Consider the following 14,630-nt stretch of genomic DNA (forward strand, 5'->3'; position numbering starts at 1 on the left):
TCGTGGCCCCTCCCAAATATCATGTCCTTCTTACATTTCAAAACCAATCATGCCTTCCCAACAGTCCCCCAGATTCTTAACTCATCCCAGCATTAACTCAAAAGTCCAAGTCCAAAGTCTCATCTGAGACAAGCCAAATCCCTTCTACCTATGAGTCTGTGAAGTGAAAAGCAAGTTACTTCCAAGATACAATGGGAGTACAGGCTTTGGGTAAATGTTCCTGCTCTAAATGGGAGAAATTGGCCAAAACAAAGGGGCTACAAGCCCCACACTAATCTGAAACCCAGCAGGGCAGTCATTAAATCTTAAAGCTCCCAAATAACTTCCTTTGCCTCCATGTCTCTCATCTAGGCTATACTGATGCAAGGGTTGGGCTCCCAAGGCCTTGGGCAGCTCTGCCCCTGTGACTCTGCAGTGTCTAGCCCCTGTGGCTGCTTTCTCAAGCTGGCATTGAGTGCCTGTGGTTTTTCCAGATTTGTGGTGCAAGCTGTCATTGGATCTACAGTTCTGCGGTCTGGAGGACAGTGGCCTTCTTCCCACAGCTCCACTAGGCTGTGCCCCAGTGGGGACTCTGTGTGATGGCTCCAACCCCACATTTCCACTTTGCACTGCCCTAGTAGAGGTTCTCCATGAGGGCTCTGCCCCTGCAGCAAACTTCTGACTAGACATCCAGGAATTTCTATACATCCTCTAAAATCCAGGTGGAGGATCCCAAACCTCAACTCTTGCCTTCTGTATACCCACAGGTCCAACAACACAGGAAGAAATGACCCAAGGTGTACCTTCACCTCTTTTAGCCATGGCTGGAGCTGGAGCAGCTGGGATACAGGGTACCATGTCCGGAGGCTGCATAGACAAGCAGGGCCCTGTGCCTGGCCAATGAAACCTTTTTTCCCTCCTAAGCCTCCAGGCCTGTGATGGGAGGGGCTGCCACAAAGGTCTCTGAAATATCTTGAAGACATTTTCCCCACTGTCTTGGCAATTAACATTTTGTTCATCTTTACTTATGCAACTTCTGTAGCAGGCTTGAATTTCCTCCCAGAAAATTGATTTTTCTTTTCTACCACATGGTAAGTCTGCAGATTTTCCAAAGTTTTATGCTCCTCTTCTGTTTTAAATATAAGTTCTTTTTGCTTATGCAAATGGCCATAGGATTTTAGAAGCAGCCAGGTAACCTCTTGAATGCTTTGCTGCTTAGAAATTTCCTCTGCCAGATAACCCAAATCACCTCTCTCAAGTTGAAAGTTCCGTAGATCTCTAGGGCAGTGGCAAAATGCTGCCAGTCTCTTTGCTAAAGCATAGCAAGGGTGACCTTTGTTCCAGTTCCCAATAAGTTCCTCATCTCCATTGAGACCACTTTAAGCAGGACTTCATTGTCCATATCACAATATGTGTTTTGGTCAAAACTACTCAACAAATCTCTAGGAGTTCTGAACTTCCCTCATCCTCCTGTCTTCTCCTGATCCCTCCAAATTGTTCCAACCTCTGCCCATTATCCAGTTTCAAAGTCACTTCCACATTTTCAGGTATCTTTATAGCAATGCCCAAATCCTCTAGTACAAAGTTTTTATATTAGTTCATTTTCACACTGCTATAAAGAACTATGTGAGACTGAGTAATTTATAAAGAAAAGAGGTTTAATTGACTCACAGCTCGATATGCTGTACAGGAAGCATGGCAGGGAGGCCTCAAGAAACTTACAATCAGGGTGGAAGGTGAAGGGGAAGCAAGCATGTCTTACCATGTCACAGCAGGAGACAGAGAGACAGTGAGCAAACAGGGAAGTGCTACACACTTTTAAACAACCAGATCTCCTGAGAACTTACTCACTATAGTGAGAACAGCAAGGGGAAAATCCACCCCCTGATCCAATTACCTTCCACTGGGTCCAACCCCCAACAATGGGGATTACAATTTAACATGAGATTTGAGTGGGGACACAGAGCCAAACCATATCACCTTTTAAGGATTTATTTTTAGAAGATCATAGGGTATAAACATTCTTATGACAGAGGGCATGACATAAGAATTTAGAAAACAGAGAATTTAGAAAATAGTCCAGAATTGCTGTCCAGAAAATATTAACTATTGAAAAGGAAATTAAGCATTTGAAATAGAAATATAAAGTTAAGCATAAAAGTATTAACATCTAATTATTGTAAACTTTCTGTAATTGAACTTGAACTGTTAGGACAATTTTTAAAGGCAGTGTAGTGGTTCAGCATTGCCTTTGAAGCCATCCTTTATGGGTTTAATTCCATTCTGCTATTTGCTTGTTGGGTATTGTATAATTTTGCTATGGTTTCCATAACAGAATACCACAGATTTGGTGGCATAAACAACAGAATTTTATTTTCACAACTCTGAAAGCTGGAAGTCCATTATCATGGTGCAGGGTTGGGTTCTAACGAGGCCTCTCCTCTTAGTTTGCAGATGGCCATCTTCTTGCTGTGCCCTCACATGGTCTTCTTTTCTGTGCATGTGCATGTCTGGTGTGTCTTCCTCTTCTTAGAAGGTCATAGGTCCTATTGGATTATAGCCCCACACTTCTGACCTCATTTAACCTTATTAACCTCCTTAAAAACTCTATCTCCAAATATAGTCACATCAGGGGTTAGTGATTCAACACATGAATATTGGGAGGACACAATTCGATCCATAACAGGTATGCTTGGCCAAGTTACTCGATGTCAGCATATCTGAGTTATCTCATTTGTAAAATCAAGGTAATAATACTTTATTGGCTATGATGGGATTAAATGTGCTTTTATGCATAAAGCATTCAAGAACAGTGCCTAGCACATAGTAAGTATTCAATAGATAAGTAGTTGTCACATTTAAAAATTGAAAGTTTACATGGACATGGTATGCATTAATCATTATACACTATAAAAATAGCTTCCATAGCAGGATTTCTAAATTGGATAGAATAATAATTCTTATAATTATTAGGAGTAATTAGTATTAATGGAGAAGAAATAGAAACATTAATCAAGTAATCCAAAATCATATAATGAATTGACAGCATGATTAAGAATAAGTGCAAATGTTTCAAGAAAAGTTATATCCTTTTAATTCCTTTTAAATTAAAATAACTGTCATAAAGAAGACTAGTCATCTTCTATAGTAAATATTTTTGAATTTTAGTAGGTGGAAACATGGGCTTAAAAATTTTTTAAATCACTTGGAAGATTTCACTTATTTCAGCTTTTTAAAACTGCTCCATCCACATAGAAAATAAACCTCCCAATACAACTAGCTCCAAAATGTTTAGTAGGATGTTTAAGAATAAGAAAAATGGGCCAGACACAGCGGTTCATGCTTGTAATCCCAGCACTTTAGGAGACCAAGGCAGGCAGATCACCTGAGGTCAGGAGTTCAAGACCAGCCTGACCAACGTGGTAAAACCCCGTCCCTACTAAAAATGGAAAATTAGCTGGGTGTGGTGGCACATGCCTGTAATTCCAGCTACTCGGGAGGCTGAGGCAGGAGAGTCGCTTGAACCCGGGAGACAGAGGTTGCAGTGAGCCGAGATCGTGCCATTGCATTTCAGCCTGGCCAACAAGAGTGAAACACCTTCTAAAAAAAGAAAAGGATAAGAAAAATAAGTGCCAAGATACTAAGAGCATCCATATTACCTCCGTATTGAAATAAACTTACTGGAAAATGAAGCAACCCACAAGTAATACCTGACTTGTATTTTGTGAGTAGTAGTAGGCAAGGTAACATTGAAAATGCAAAGGAAGGTATGATATATAAACAGATAATTAAGATAATATAGATATTCACATAATATCCTTGAGTATAGCTGAAGGACGCCTAACTCAGCATGGCAGGGAGAGATTGGGCAAGAATTCCAGCATCATAGTGGTCATTTTGGAATAAATGGAGAAATGGCATTGAGCTGAAGATTACTATAAGATAGCTGCCAATAGGGGCAGTGGAAAGGGATAGCTTAGCCAGCAGAGGTGTAGAAGACAGGCTTAAATGTGACAAAACTAGAGGCAGATAGAGTCATAAAAACAGCTGTGATGATCCAGCCAGAAGTAGGTAGTGGGGATAAAAGAAAAAGAGCAGAAAAAGTTGAGAAACACTTAAGCATTAAAAGTATTAGAACTATGGATGGGTAGATATGGAACTGTGGGAGAGGAAAAGGATTAGACAGCAATTCAAGAAGAGGAGACATTTAGAGGGAAGATGACACATTCAGATTTCAAAATATTAGGATCAACGTGATGATAAGTGGTTGACAGAAGGTTAAATATATAAATCTAGAGCATGGGGATTAAGGCTGGGTTGTAAAGCAGTTGAAACAAGAGACTGGACAAGATCACCCACAGAGTATTAAAAATGACAAACAGGTAAGGAGAAGAAAGGGATAAAGTGAGGTATAAAAATAAAGTCAGATAGAAGAAATAATCCCTAGTATTAAGTAAATCAGTAATTAGAGTAAACAATAACCTATTGCACATTTCAAAAGAGCTAGTGATGAATAATTACAATGTTTCCAGCATAAAGAAAATATAAATGTTTAAGGTGATGGCTATCCAAATTACCCTAATTTGATTATTACACATTATGTGAATGTATCAAAATGTCACATATACCACAAACACATTTAAATTTATCATGTATCAATAAAAAATATTTTGACCAATGGCTTAGAGACAGAAGCCTGGAAAACATCAATATTAAAGGAAAAAACACATAGAAGAAACCCATGGAGAATCCAGAGGAGAGATGAGAACCAGCAAAAAACTGAGTTACAGAAGATAAATGTGCAGAGATTCTAACACAGGGGAGCCTTTGATAAAAGCCCATTGAATATGCCAAAAAGAAATTAATTTGTGATCTTAGAGATGTCAGTGTCTGTATGGTGAGGGAACTAGGAAGATGAACAGATTGTAGTGAATTCCTTTGAGTAGGAGATGAATGTCTAGAAATACCTTAGAATATTTCTCAGCTTATACAGGCAAGAAATAGTGTCTCACCTAAGGTAATATCTCTGTAGTGAAACAAACGTAGACAGAAGTGTTCAAAGTAAATGATGTGCAGAGGCTAGATAGAGAAGTCTGGCCCAGATAGGAGACTACAGTTTAAGCAAGGATTATCATCCTGATGAAATGCTTTACTTGGGAGAAAACAGAATTTCAAATGGAGAACTAACCAATGAGAAAAGAAAATGCATCATTATTTCAAACAGAGAATGAAGGAACCACAAGCAGAATTAGCAGTAATGTTGACTTTTGATGTCATGTCCTGCAAGTTACTCAGAAAGGATTCCTTAAATACCCTAGACTAAGGGCAGGGCAAGTTTCAGAGAATGAACTGGGCTTGAATGTGTCAGTAAAGATCAAGTTACTCCAACAAAAGGAGAGGAGTGAGTGTGGGCACAGGGAGCTCGGGAAGCATAGGAATAGATTGACGGGGAAAACATGATTATCCAAGTTTAATCTGCATAGATATGCAAGATGGACTTCACAGCTAAACTGCTAGGACACATGAAAGAGTCAGGAAAGTAAATTATCCAATGGAATAAGAAATGGACAAAGGAAGAAAGAATAGCATGTCAGAAGTCAAATACATGAGACTTTCCATGCCTGGCACATAAGAATGTGGTAAAGTTTTATTGAATGAAGAAATGAATGAGTAAACAAATTAATGAAAAAAATAATGAATGCAAAGACTGGTCACAGTTTTATTGTTTCACTTTATCTAAGTTAAGATAGAAATGCAGTATCCATGCTTCATCTAAAATTTCCATTTTTAAATTATGCATGGATTATCCTCCTCACCCTCAAATTTCTCTAGACAGAAGTTGACTTTATAAAAGAAAATTAAAAGTTAATTAAATTTTATTTGGAAAATTGAAAAGAATTAGTGGAAGCCGTTGATGAAAATCACTTACAAACATAAAGAATTAGTTTTCCTTTACTATTGTCCTACTTTTCAGTTTCCTCTCAGTAGGAAAGTTATTAATCTGTTGTGTTTTATTGTAGGATCATAATTTTACATTTAATTATACATACAACCTGCACTAAGCATACCCTCACTAAATGGCATACCTTAATAAAGATGATAGAACATGCCTCTACAACCTAGCAAGGTCAATCTGTGAGAAGAATAAATAAAAACGTAATTTAGTAACTGCTAGAATAATCTGAGAAGATAGAAATGAAGATCATGTCTGGAGGACAAAATGATTTTTAAAAAATAGAAAATGATGAGGTCACAAGGTAAATGATTAAAAAGGCTGGATTTGGAGTCAGAAGACAGTTCTTGTTCTATGATTTACCTTGTAGTCTAGGACAAACCATTTAATGTGTCTTGCTTTGTTTTCCTCATCCACTATGCAGAAGCCATAGTGATCTTTTTAAAACATAAATCAAATCACATCACTTCCCTGCCTAAAATCCTCCAATCGTCTCATCTTACAACTGGAATAAAATCTAACCCCTTCCTCGTGACCGTCAGCATTGTGAACGTGAACGGAACCCTGCCTACCTCTTTAAACTCCTGTCTTTTCCTTTTTTCTTTTATTCACTGTTCATAGATTGTTCTTAAACCCTGTGAAGCTCACATTTGCTGTTTGTCTGCCGGAAATACTGAGTCCTAGGTCCTCTTGTTGTTGACTATTTCTTGTTATTTAGGTGTCAGCTCAGATGCTACCTGCTCAGAGATGCCTTACTTTACTTTCTATAGAAAAATAGCTACCTTACTCTCATCTACCAATCTCTTTCAAATAACTATAACTTATTCTTGTTTAACTAAGTATAGAAAATAATATATTATTTACTATTTATGTCTATATATTGTGTGTGTCCTCCTATCAAACATCTCCTTGCCTATCTTGTTCATCACTGAAATCTTTGACTCTGGCTAACAATTTCCTTCACAAGGATTTGTAGATGAAAGGAGAAAAAAGGAAAAAAAAGAGAGGAGAGAACAGGAAAGGAGAGAAGAGGAGAAGAAAGGAAAGGAATGAAAGGGGAAGGAAAAAAGAGGAAGAAAGGGAGGGAGAAAACAAATAAATAAAATACTTAGGCAATAAAATGAGAGAAAATGAGAAATTATACTGGGAAAAAACTATCAAGGCATTGTTTAAATATCACTTCATGCTTGAATATATTTAAATACCACAAACTTGTTATGATTTAAAGGAACCCAAAGACTATTGTTTTCGTTTTCTTGATATTTCTGTGAAGCCTGCAAAATGTGTATGTGGGGAAGTGCGAGTAGATGTGTGATTTAATTTTTGTGCTTTATTTGGGTGAAACTGGAGTATGAAGAAACATAAGAGACACCCTCAGAGCACAATCAAGATGTCAGCATTCACAAACCCATGTGCTCCCCCTCTAAATTATACTCCTCCAGATGGCTTGGTTAATTTTGAAGTGGATAAAGCTAACAGTGCCAGATCACACCCAAGCAGTATAAAACTGTATAAGAACACAATAAAACAGTAATAAACAATAGATTATTTTAGTGGCATATGGCAGATACTGAGTCAGGCCAGCCTCAAATGTAATCTTTGGATTCTGTTTAAAAATCAGTGTCTGAATTATAGCATTAGCATTCAAAGCACTCCTGTAAGCAGTAAGCAACTATTCTAAAGAAGAGAAAGGGAGGGTCAGATAAAGGAGAAAAGGAAAACACAGTAGTCATTGGAGAAGAAAGATAAACAAGAAATAATAAGCAGTGCTTGCATGACAATCTACAAGGGGAAATATAAAATTTATGAAAGCATTCAACAGGAAGAGATGGCAACAAGTAGACCAATACGAAGGAAATGAATATGGGAACTCCCAGCAAGAAGGGGAGCAAAGGAGAAAGAGGAAAATACACACAAACAAAATAACAATTCCTCCCTTTTCTGAATATCTGGACATAAAATTTATTATCTTCCATTAAAATGACAAAAATTGTATGTTGCATCATAAAAGTTGGAAATATATTGTTAAAACCTTAACTCTGCAATCCCTAAGTAAAAATTCCCTCTTCTGAACATGTCTTCACCCCTACACTAAACCCAACCATCTTCTCCTGGGAGAGGGATGTTTCAGAACAATGAGAGATCTGTTCAAATTGCTGAAATTAAAGCTTCCAAGTGAAGAGCCCAGGATATAGCCCCTTTTTACCTACTTATATCCTATTTATAGTACGTATTTCAATGTAAACAAGACTTCCTCCATACCAAGTAGAGATTGTACACCTAGACACTAAATAAAAAAGTATTTTTTCCAGAAAAATACTTTTCAAGTGAGAGTTTTGTTAATGGATAGTTTCTTGATAACATGAGTGATCTGAATAAAGATAGTTATCCACATAATTAACTATATATGGCTGAATAGGAAGTCCCAGCCTTCATTCCCACACAGAAACACTAATTGCTCACAAATGTACACACTAAACATTTTTATACAAATTCCAGATTCCAATTAAGATGTTGCAGTATTCCAAGTGTGCACAAAGTACAGAATAGTCAAATTGAATTGAGTAAGAAGAGCAATTTCATTTACGTGTGTCAGCCTCTCCCCCAAGTTAGCACAGCTCAGTGCCAAGACAGAATGCCTCTTCACATCTTTTTCCTCTGGGAGAAAAGAATGGAGCATGCCTCCAACATTCCAGCTTTTCAGAGAGCTGCCCAAGAAACTGGTCTCTTACTTCCTTGATTGGTGTGCCAACAGAACTAGCATAATTTGAATGTCTGGGGGTCACTGAGGACAATGGAAAGCAGCAGGTGGCTTGATATGGTTGGCACAGCATGGCACAATTGGGGAAGGAAGTGCACAACTTAAGACTTCTTTCTTGGCAAGGAGGGAGAAGAGTGGAGCATGTGTTGGCATTCTGGCTCTTCAGAGGGCTGCCCAAGGGACTAGTTTCTGTCTTGCCTCACTTGGAGCACTGATGGAACTAACATAGTTTGGATGCCTTGGAGCCACTGAGAGCAAAAGTTTTAAAAAAATAGCAGTAGGCAATTTGCTATAGCTACCACACCTCAGTAAAATCAAGAGAAGATGCACAACTCAAGGCTTCTCCTTCAAGAGGGAAGGAGAAAGGAGTGAGAAATGAGTCTGTCATTCTAGCTTCTTGGAACACCAACTTCCGAGAAACTGATAACTGTCTCACCTTATTCAGTGTACTGATAGGAAGCTGGCATGCCCTGGATGTTTGCCAGCCACTGACAACAAAAGAGAGTGGGAAACTTGCAGCTGTAGAACCAGAGAACTTGTGGTGGCACAGACAGACATCAGAAAATATAACGAGTTCCTGAGGGGAAACAAAAAACACAGTAAGCCTCTCTGAGAAATTGCATGCACAGGCCCAGATACCCCAAAAAAGTTTCAGAGGATTCCAGAATCTCTTTCTGGGCTACTTAGTGGGAGTCTTATCTAAACAAAGCCAGTCTGAAGACTCGGAGCAGTGACAGATCCTAATACAAAGCTACAAGGTGCATGAAAAAACAAGGAAACATGGCTCAATCAAAGGAATAAACTAAATCTCCAGAAACTGAACCTACAAAGAGGTATGTGGACAACTTGAAAGAGAATTCAAAATAATTGTCATAAAGATGCCCAGTGAGCTCAAAGAAATAACAAATGAACAGAATAAAGTATCAAGAAAGATACAGAAAATATAAAAAAGAAGTTTTGGAGCTGAAAAAAAAATAAACTGCAAAATTCACTAGAGAAGTTGAATGGCAGACTTGATATTCAGAAGAAAACATCAGCAAACTTGAATATGAGTCATGGGAAATTATCTGCTAGAGGTGCAAAATGAAAAAAAGAATGACAAAGAATAAAGAAAACCTAAAGGACATATGAGGCACCATCAAATGGACCAATATTTGCATTATTGTTGTTTCAGAAGGGGAAGAGAGAGAGAATGGGGCAGAAACATTACTTAATAAAATAATGGCTGAAAAGTTCCCAAATGTAAGGATGGAAATGGACATCTAGATTTGAGAAATTCTACATGCACCAAGCAACATCATAATCAAATTGTCAAAAGTCAAAAAAAAAATTTTTTGAAAGCACCAGGAGAAAAGCAAATTGTTATGAACAAGAGACTATCACCAGATTTCTCAGAAGAAACCTTCCAAGACAGAAGAGAAGTGGGATGATATATCAAAACACTGACAGAAAAAAAACCTGCCAGTCATGAATATTGTATCCAGAAAACCTATCCTTTAGTAATCAAGGAAAAATACTCTCCCAGATAAAGAAAAGCTGAGGGAATCCATCATCACTAGACTGCCTTATAAGAAGTGCTAAAGGGAGTTTATCAAGTTGAAAGGAATGCATGCTAAACAGCAGCATGAAAGCATACATAAATACAAAGCTCACCAGTAAAGGTAAATACATAAAAACATAAAGAATACTATTGCTGTGATCTGAATGTTTGTGTGCATTCAAAGTTCATTTGCTGTAATCTTAATCCCCAAGATAATGGTATGAGGAAGTGGGGACTTTGGGAGACAATTAGGTAATGAGAGACAAGCCTTCATAAATGGGATTAATGCTTTTACAAAAGAGGCCCCTGTGATCTTGCTTGCCTCTCCTACTATGTGAGAACACAGAGAGAAGGCCCAGTCTATGAATAGGAAGTGGGCCCTCATCAGATACCAAATCTCTTGGCACCTTCACCTTAAACTACCCAGCCTCCAGAACTGTGACAAATAATTGTTGTTTATAAGCTACACAACTTATGGTATTTTATTACAGCAGCCTTAACAAACTAAGACAACTGTAATATTGTAACAATGCTGTATAAATCTTTTAATTTTTGTATAAAAGTTAAAAGATAAAAGTATAAGAAATAATTATAAAAATCTAGCAATGGGTATATAATATAAAAAGATGTAATTTGTGACATCAGTAACATAAAGTGTGGGGCAGGTGAGTAAAAGTTAAGCGTTTTTGTATGGAATTGAAATTATCAGTGTAAAGTAGATTATTTTAACAATAACATGTTTTATGTAAGTTTTATGGCAACCACAATGAAAGTACCTATATAGCAGATATTCAAAAGAAAATGAGAACGAAATCAAAACATGCCACTACAAAAAAAGTCAGAAAAATACAAAGTAAGACAGTGAGAGCAAAAGTGACTCAAAAACCTACAAGACAGCTAAAAAGCAATTTAAGAAATGGCAATAGTAAGTCCTTTCCTATCAATAATTACCTTAAATGTAAGTAAATTTAACTCTCAATTAAAAGACTGATATGGTGGCTGAATGGATTTAAAGAAAACAAGACGAAACTATATGATGTATACAAGAAACTCACTTTGGACTTTAAGACCCACACAGGCTGAAAGTGAAAGGATAGAAAAAATAATCCACACAAATTGTAGTCAAAAAAGACAGCAAGAGTGGCCAAATTTATAACAGACAGAGTAGATTTTAAGTCAAGAACTGTCCAAAAAGACAAAGGAGGACAAGGACATTATATAATGATATAAGGGTCAATCTGCAAGGAATATGTAACAATTATAAATATACATGTGCCCATAATCAGAGCACCCAAATATAGGAAGCAATCAATGAAAGAATTTAATAGAGAAATAGACAACACACAATAACAGTAGGGAATTTCAATATACCACTCTCAATAATTGATAGAATATCCAGACAGAAGATCAATAAGGAAATAAATAAATAAGAGGATTTGAACCAGACTATAGATCAAACGGAACTGACAGACATTTGCAGAACATTCCACCCTGCAGCAGCAGAATACATATTCTTCCCAAGCATGCATGAAACATTCTCCAGAATAGATCACATGTTAAGTCACAAACAAGTCTTAACAAATTTAAGAAGATTCAAACTGTCCCAATTATATTTTCCAACAACAATGGAATGAAACGAAAAGCAAAGGAAAATGGAAAAGTTCTTAGATATGTGAATATTAAACAACACACTCTTGAATAATCAATGAGTCAAAGAATAAATCAGAAGGTAAACTTTAGAAAAATATTTTGAGACAAATAAAAATGAAAAGAGAACATAACAAAATGTATAGAATGCACCAAGACCAAGTCAGATTTATCCCTGGGTTACATGGATGGCCAAAATACAAAAACAATCAATATGAGACACCACATTAACAGAATAAAGGATAAAAATTACATTATTATCTCAATATATGCAGAAAAAGCATCCGAAACATTTAACACCCTTTCATGATAAAAACACTCAATAAACTAATAGAATAAAATTACCTCAACATAATACAGGCCACAGTTAACGTCATGCTATACAATGAAAAACTGAAAGCTTTTCCTCTAAGATCAGGAACCAGTTAAGGATGCCCACTCTGACCACTTCCATTCAACATTGCTACTGGAAGTCCTAGCCAGAGAAATTAGGCAAGAAATATAATAAAAAGGCATCCAAATCAGAAAGAAAGAAAAACAAATTTTCACTGTTGGCAGATAATATGACGCTATATGTAGAAAACCTTGACAATTACACACACACAGACACACACACATACACAAACCATTAGAACTAATAAACCAATTAAGCAAAGTTGCAGGATACAAAATCACCACACAAAAATCAGTTGAGTATATGTACACTACCAATGAACAACTGGAAACAAAAATGAAGAAGGCAGTCCATTTACAACTGAATCCAAAAGAATAAAATTCTTAGTAATAATCTAAACTGAGAAGTATTATAAAATATGTAGACACTGAAATCTATAAAAGATTGCTAAAACACGCGCGCGCACACACACACACACACACACACACACAAATAGGGGGTGTGATGCCATAAGCCAACCAGCCCACAATGTCAAGTTTATCATCCAGAACACCAATGCGGCAGTGGCCATTTCGATTCAGAGTGTCTTCTTCTCTGAGGTGCCCATAATAGTCATTGACTGGGTTCAAATTGATACCAATTCCTCAGTTCTTCATGATGAGTTCATGGCTCACAAACTTAGATTAATTCCCCTCATTAGTGATGACATTGTGGACAAGCTGCTATCCTTCCGGGACTGACCATGTGAAGAGTTCTGCCGAGTGCTTGGTGGAGTTCACCCTCGATGTGCAGTGCAATGACAACCAGATTTGACATGTCACATCTTGAGACCTCATCTCCAACAGCCCCCAGGTCATTCCAGTGAACCAAGATGATGACCCTAACGATTACGTGGAGCAGGATGACATTCTCATCATCAAGTTGAGAAAGGGCCAGGAGCTGAGACTTTGAGTCTATACAAAAAAGTGTTTTAGCAAGGAGCATGCCAAGTTGAACCCTACTGCAGGGGTGGCTTTTGAATACAATCCAGACAATGCCATGAGGCATGCAGTGTACCCCAAACCCAAGGAGTGGCCAAAGAGTGAGCACTTGGAGCGGGATGAGGATGAGTCACAGGTGCCCTGTGACCCCACGGGCAAGCCAGAAAGGTTTTACTACAACATGAATTCCTATGGCTCTCTGTGTCCTTAAATGATGTCCTCTTAGCCCTCACTGGATTGAAGAAGAAGCTGAGTGATTTACAAACTCAATTAAGCCAGGAGATCCAGAGTGACATGCTAACTATAAACTAGCTGCAGCTTGCTGCTTCAGCAAGAATGGGGATTCAAGCCAGCAGCTGGATTTGGGGGGGTCTCTCTTGAGACCCTTCTAGTTTTTGGAAATCTAGTCTACTGCTGCTTGAGCTTCTTGGCAGGTCATCAGTAACAACTAGAAGCAGGTAATAGATTACTAGGGATGCCAGCGGCATTTAAGCAGGACAGTTTTTTACTGGCCCTAGCTGCTAATTGCCAGCAGTGCTCCACAGATCCCAAAACATCCCTTTTAGCCTGTTTCCTAATGCACCTGTAGGGGAGCCAACTGGACTTCTCTCCTGGTTAGTTCAGCTCTTTAAACGCTTTCTGTCCAAAAGGAATAATTTCAGTTGTACCTTAGATTTCTGGTATTAGGATTGAATGTCACAGCCTTCATTCAAAGGGCCTATAAACCCTTCCAGTTCTTTCCCCAAGGCTGTCCTACTAGCGCTTCAAATTCCCAGGTGTCTTTAATTTGAGAAGTAACCTTCTGGGAATAGCATCAGGCCATGGCTGTGCCCTCTCCCCTACGTAAACACAATATTTCACTCTCTACCCAGCAGTTACAAACCCCTTCACCACCAATACCTGATTATTTAGTTTGGTGATGGTGGTGGTGGTAGTGGTGGCAGCGGCCAGCAGGAGCAAGGGCCCCTCCCACATACACAGAAGTATTTCATTTCTCCCAAATGAAGGCTCTGGCCCTGACCTCTTAACACTGTCTCCAGGGAGGAACATACACAAAGCAGTTAATTAGGCAGCCTGGAAAAAATACAGAAAGAAAGAGATATTTATTGATTAACAGAAGTTGTGTTTTTAAAAGTGTTTATTTTTGGCAATGAAGAGCACAACATAATCTCAAAAAAGTTAAAAGAAGAAAACAGAAAGAAAAGAAGACACAAATAAATGGAAAGACTTCCCACATTCATGGATTAGAAGACATTGTTCAGATGTCCACACCATCCAAAGTCTACACATTTAATGCAATTCCTATTAAAGTCCTAGTGACACTTTTTGCAGAAATTGACAAAACAATTCTAAAAATTGTACAGAAGTACAAATGA

The 14,630-nt window shown here is 37.8% G+C and overlaps 1 pseudogene; it reads left to right on the plus strand.

The window, feature by feature from the left end:
• Positions 1 to 7,322: 7,322 nt before the first annotated feature.
• LOC129022712 (DNA-directed RNA polymerase II subunit RPB3-like) lies at positions 7,323 to 13,566 on the plus strand (annotated as a pseudogene).
• The last annotated feature ends 1,064 nt before the right edge of the window (positions 13,567 to 14,630 follow it).

This window comes from Pongo pygmaeus, chromosome 22, assembly GCF_028885625.2.
Source record: "Pongo pygmaeus isolate AG05252 chromosome 22, NHGRI_mPonPyg2-v2.0_pri, whole genome shotgun sequence".
Lineage (NCBI taxonomy): Eukaryota > Metazoa > Chordata > Mammalia > Primates > Hominidae > Pongo > Pongo pygmaeus.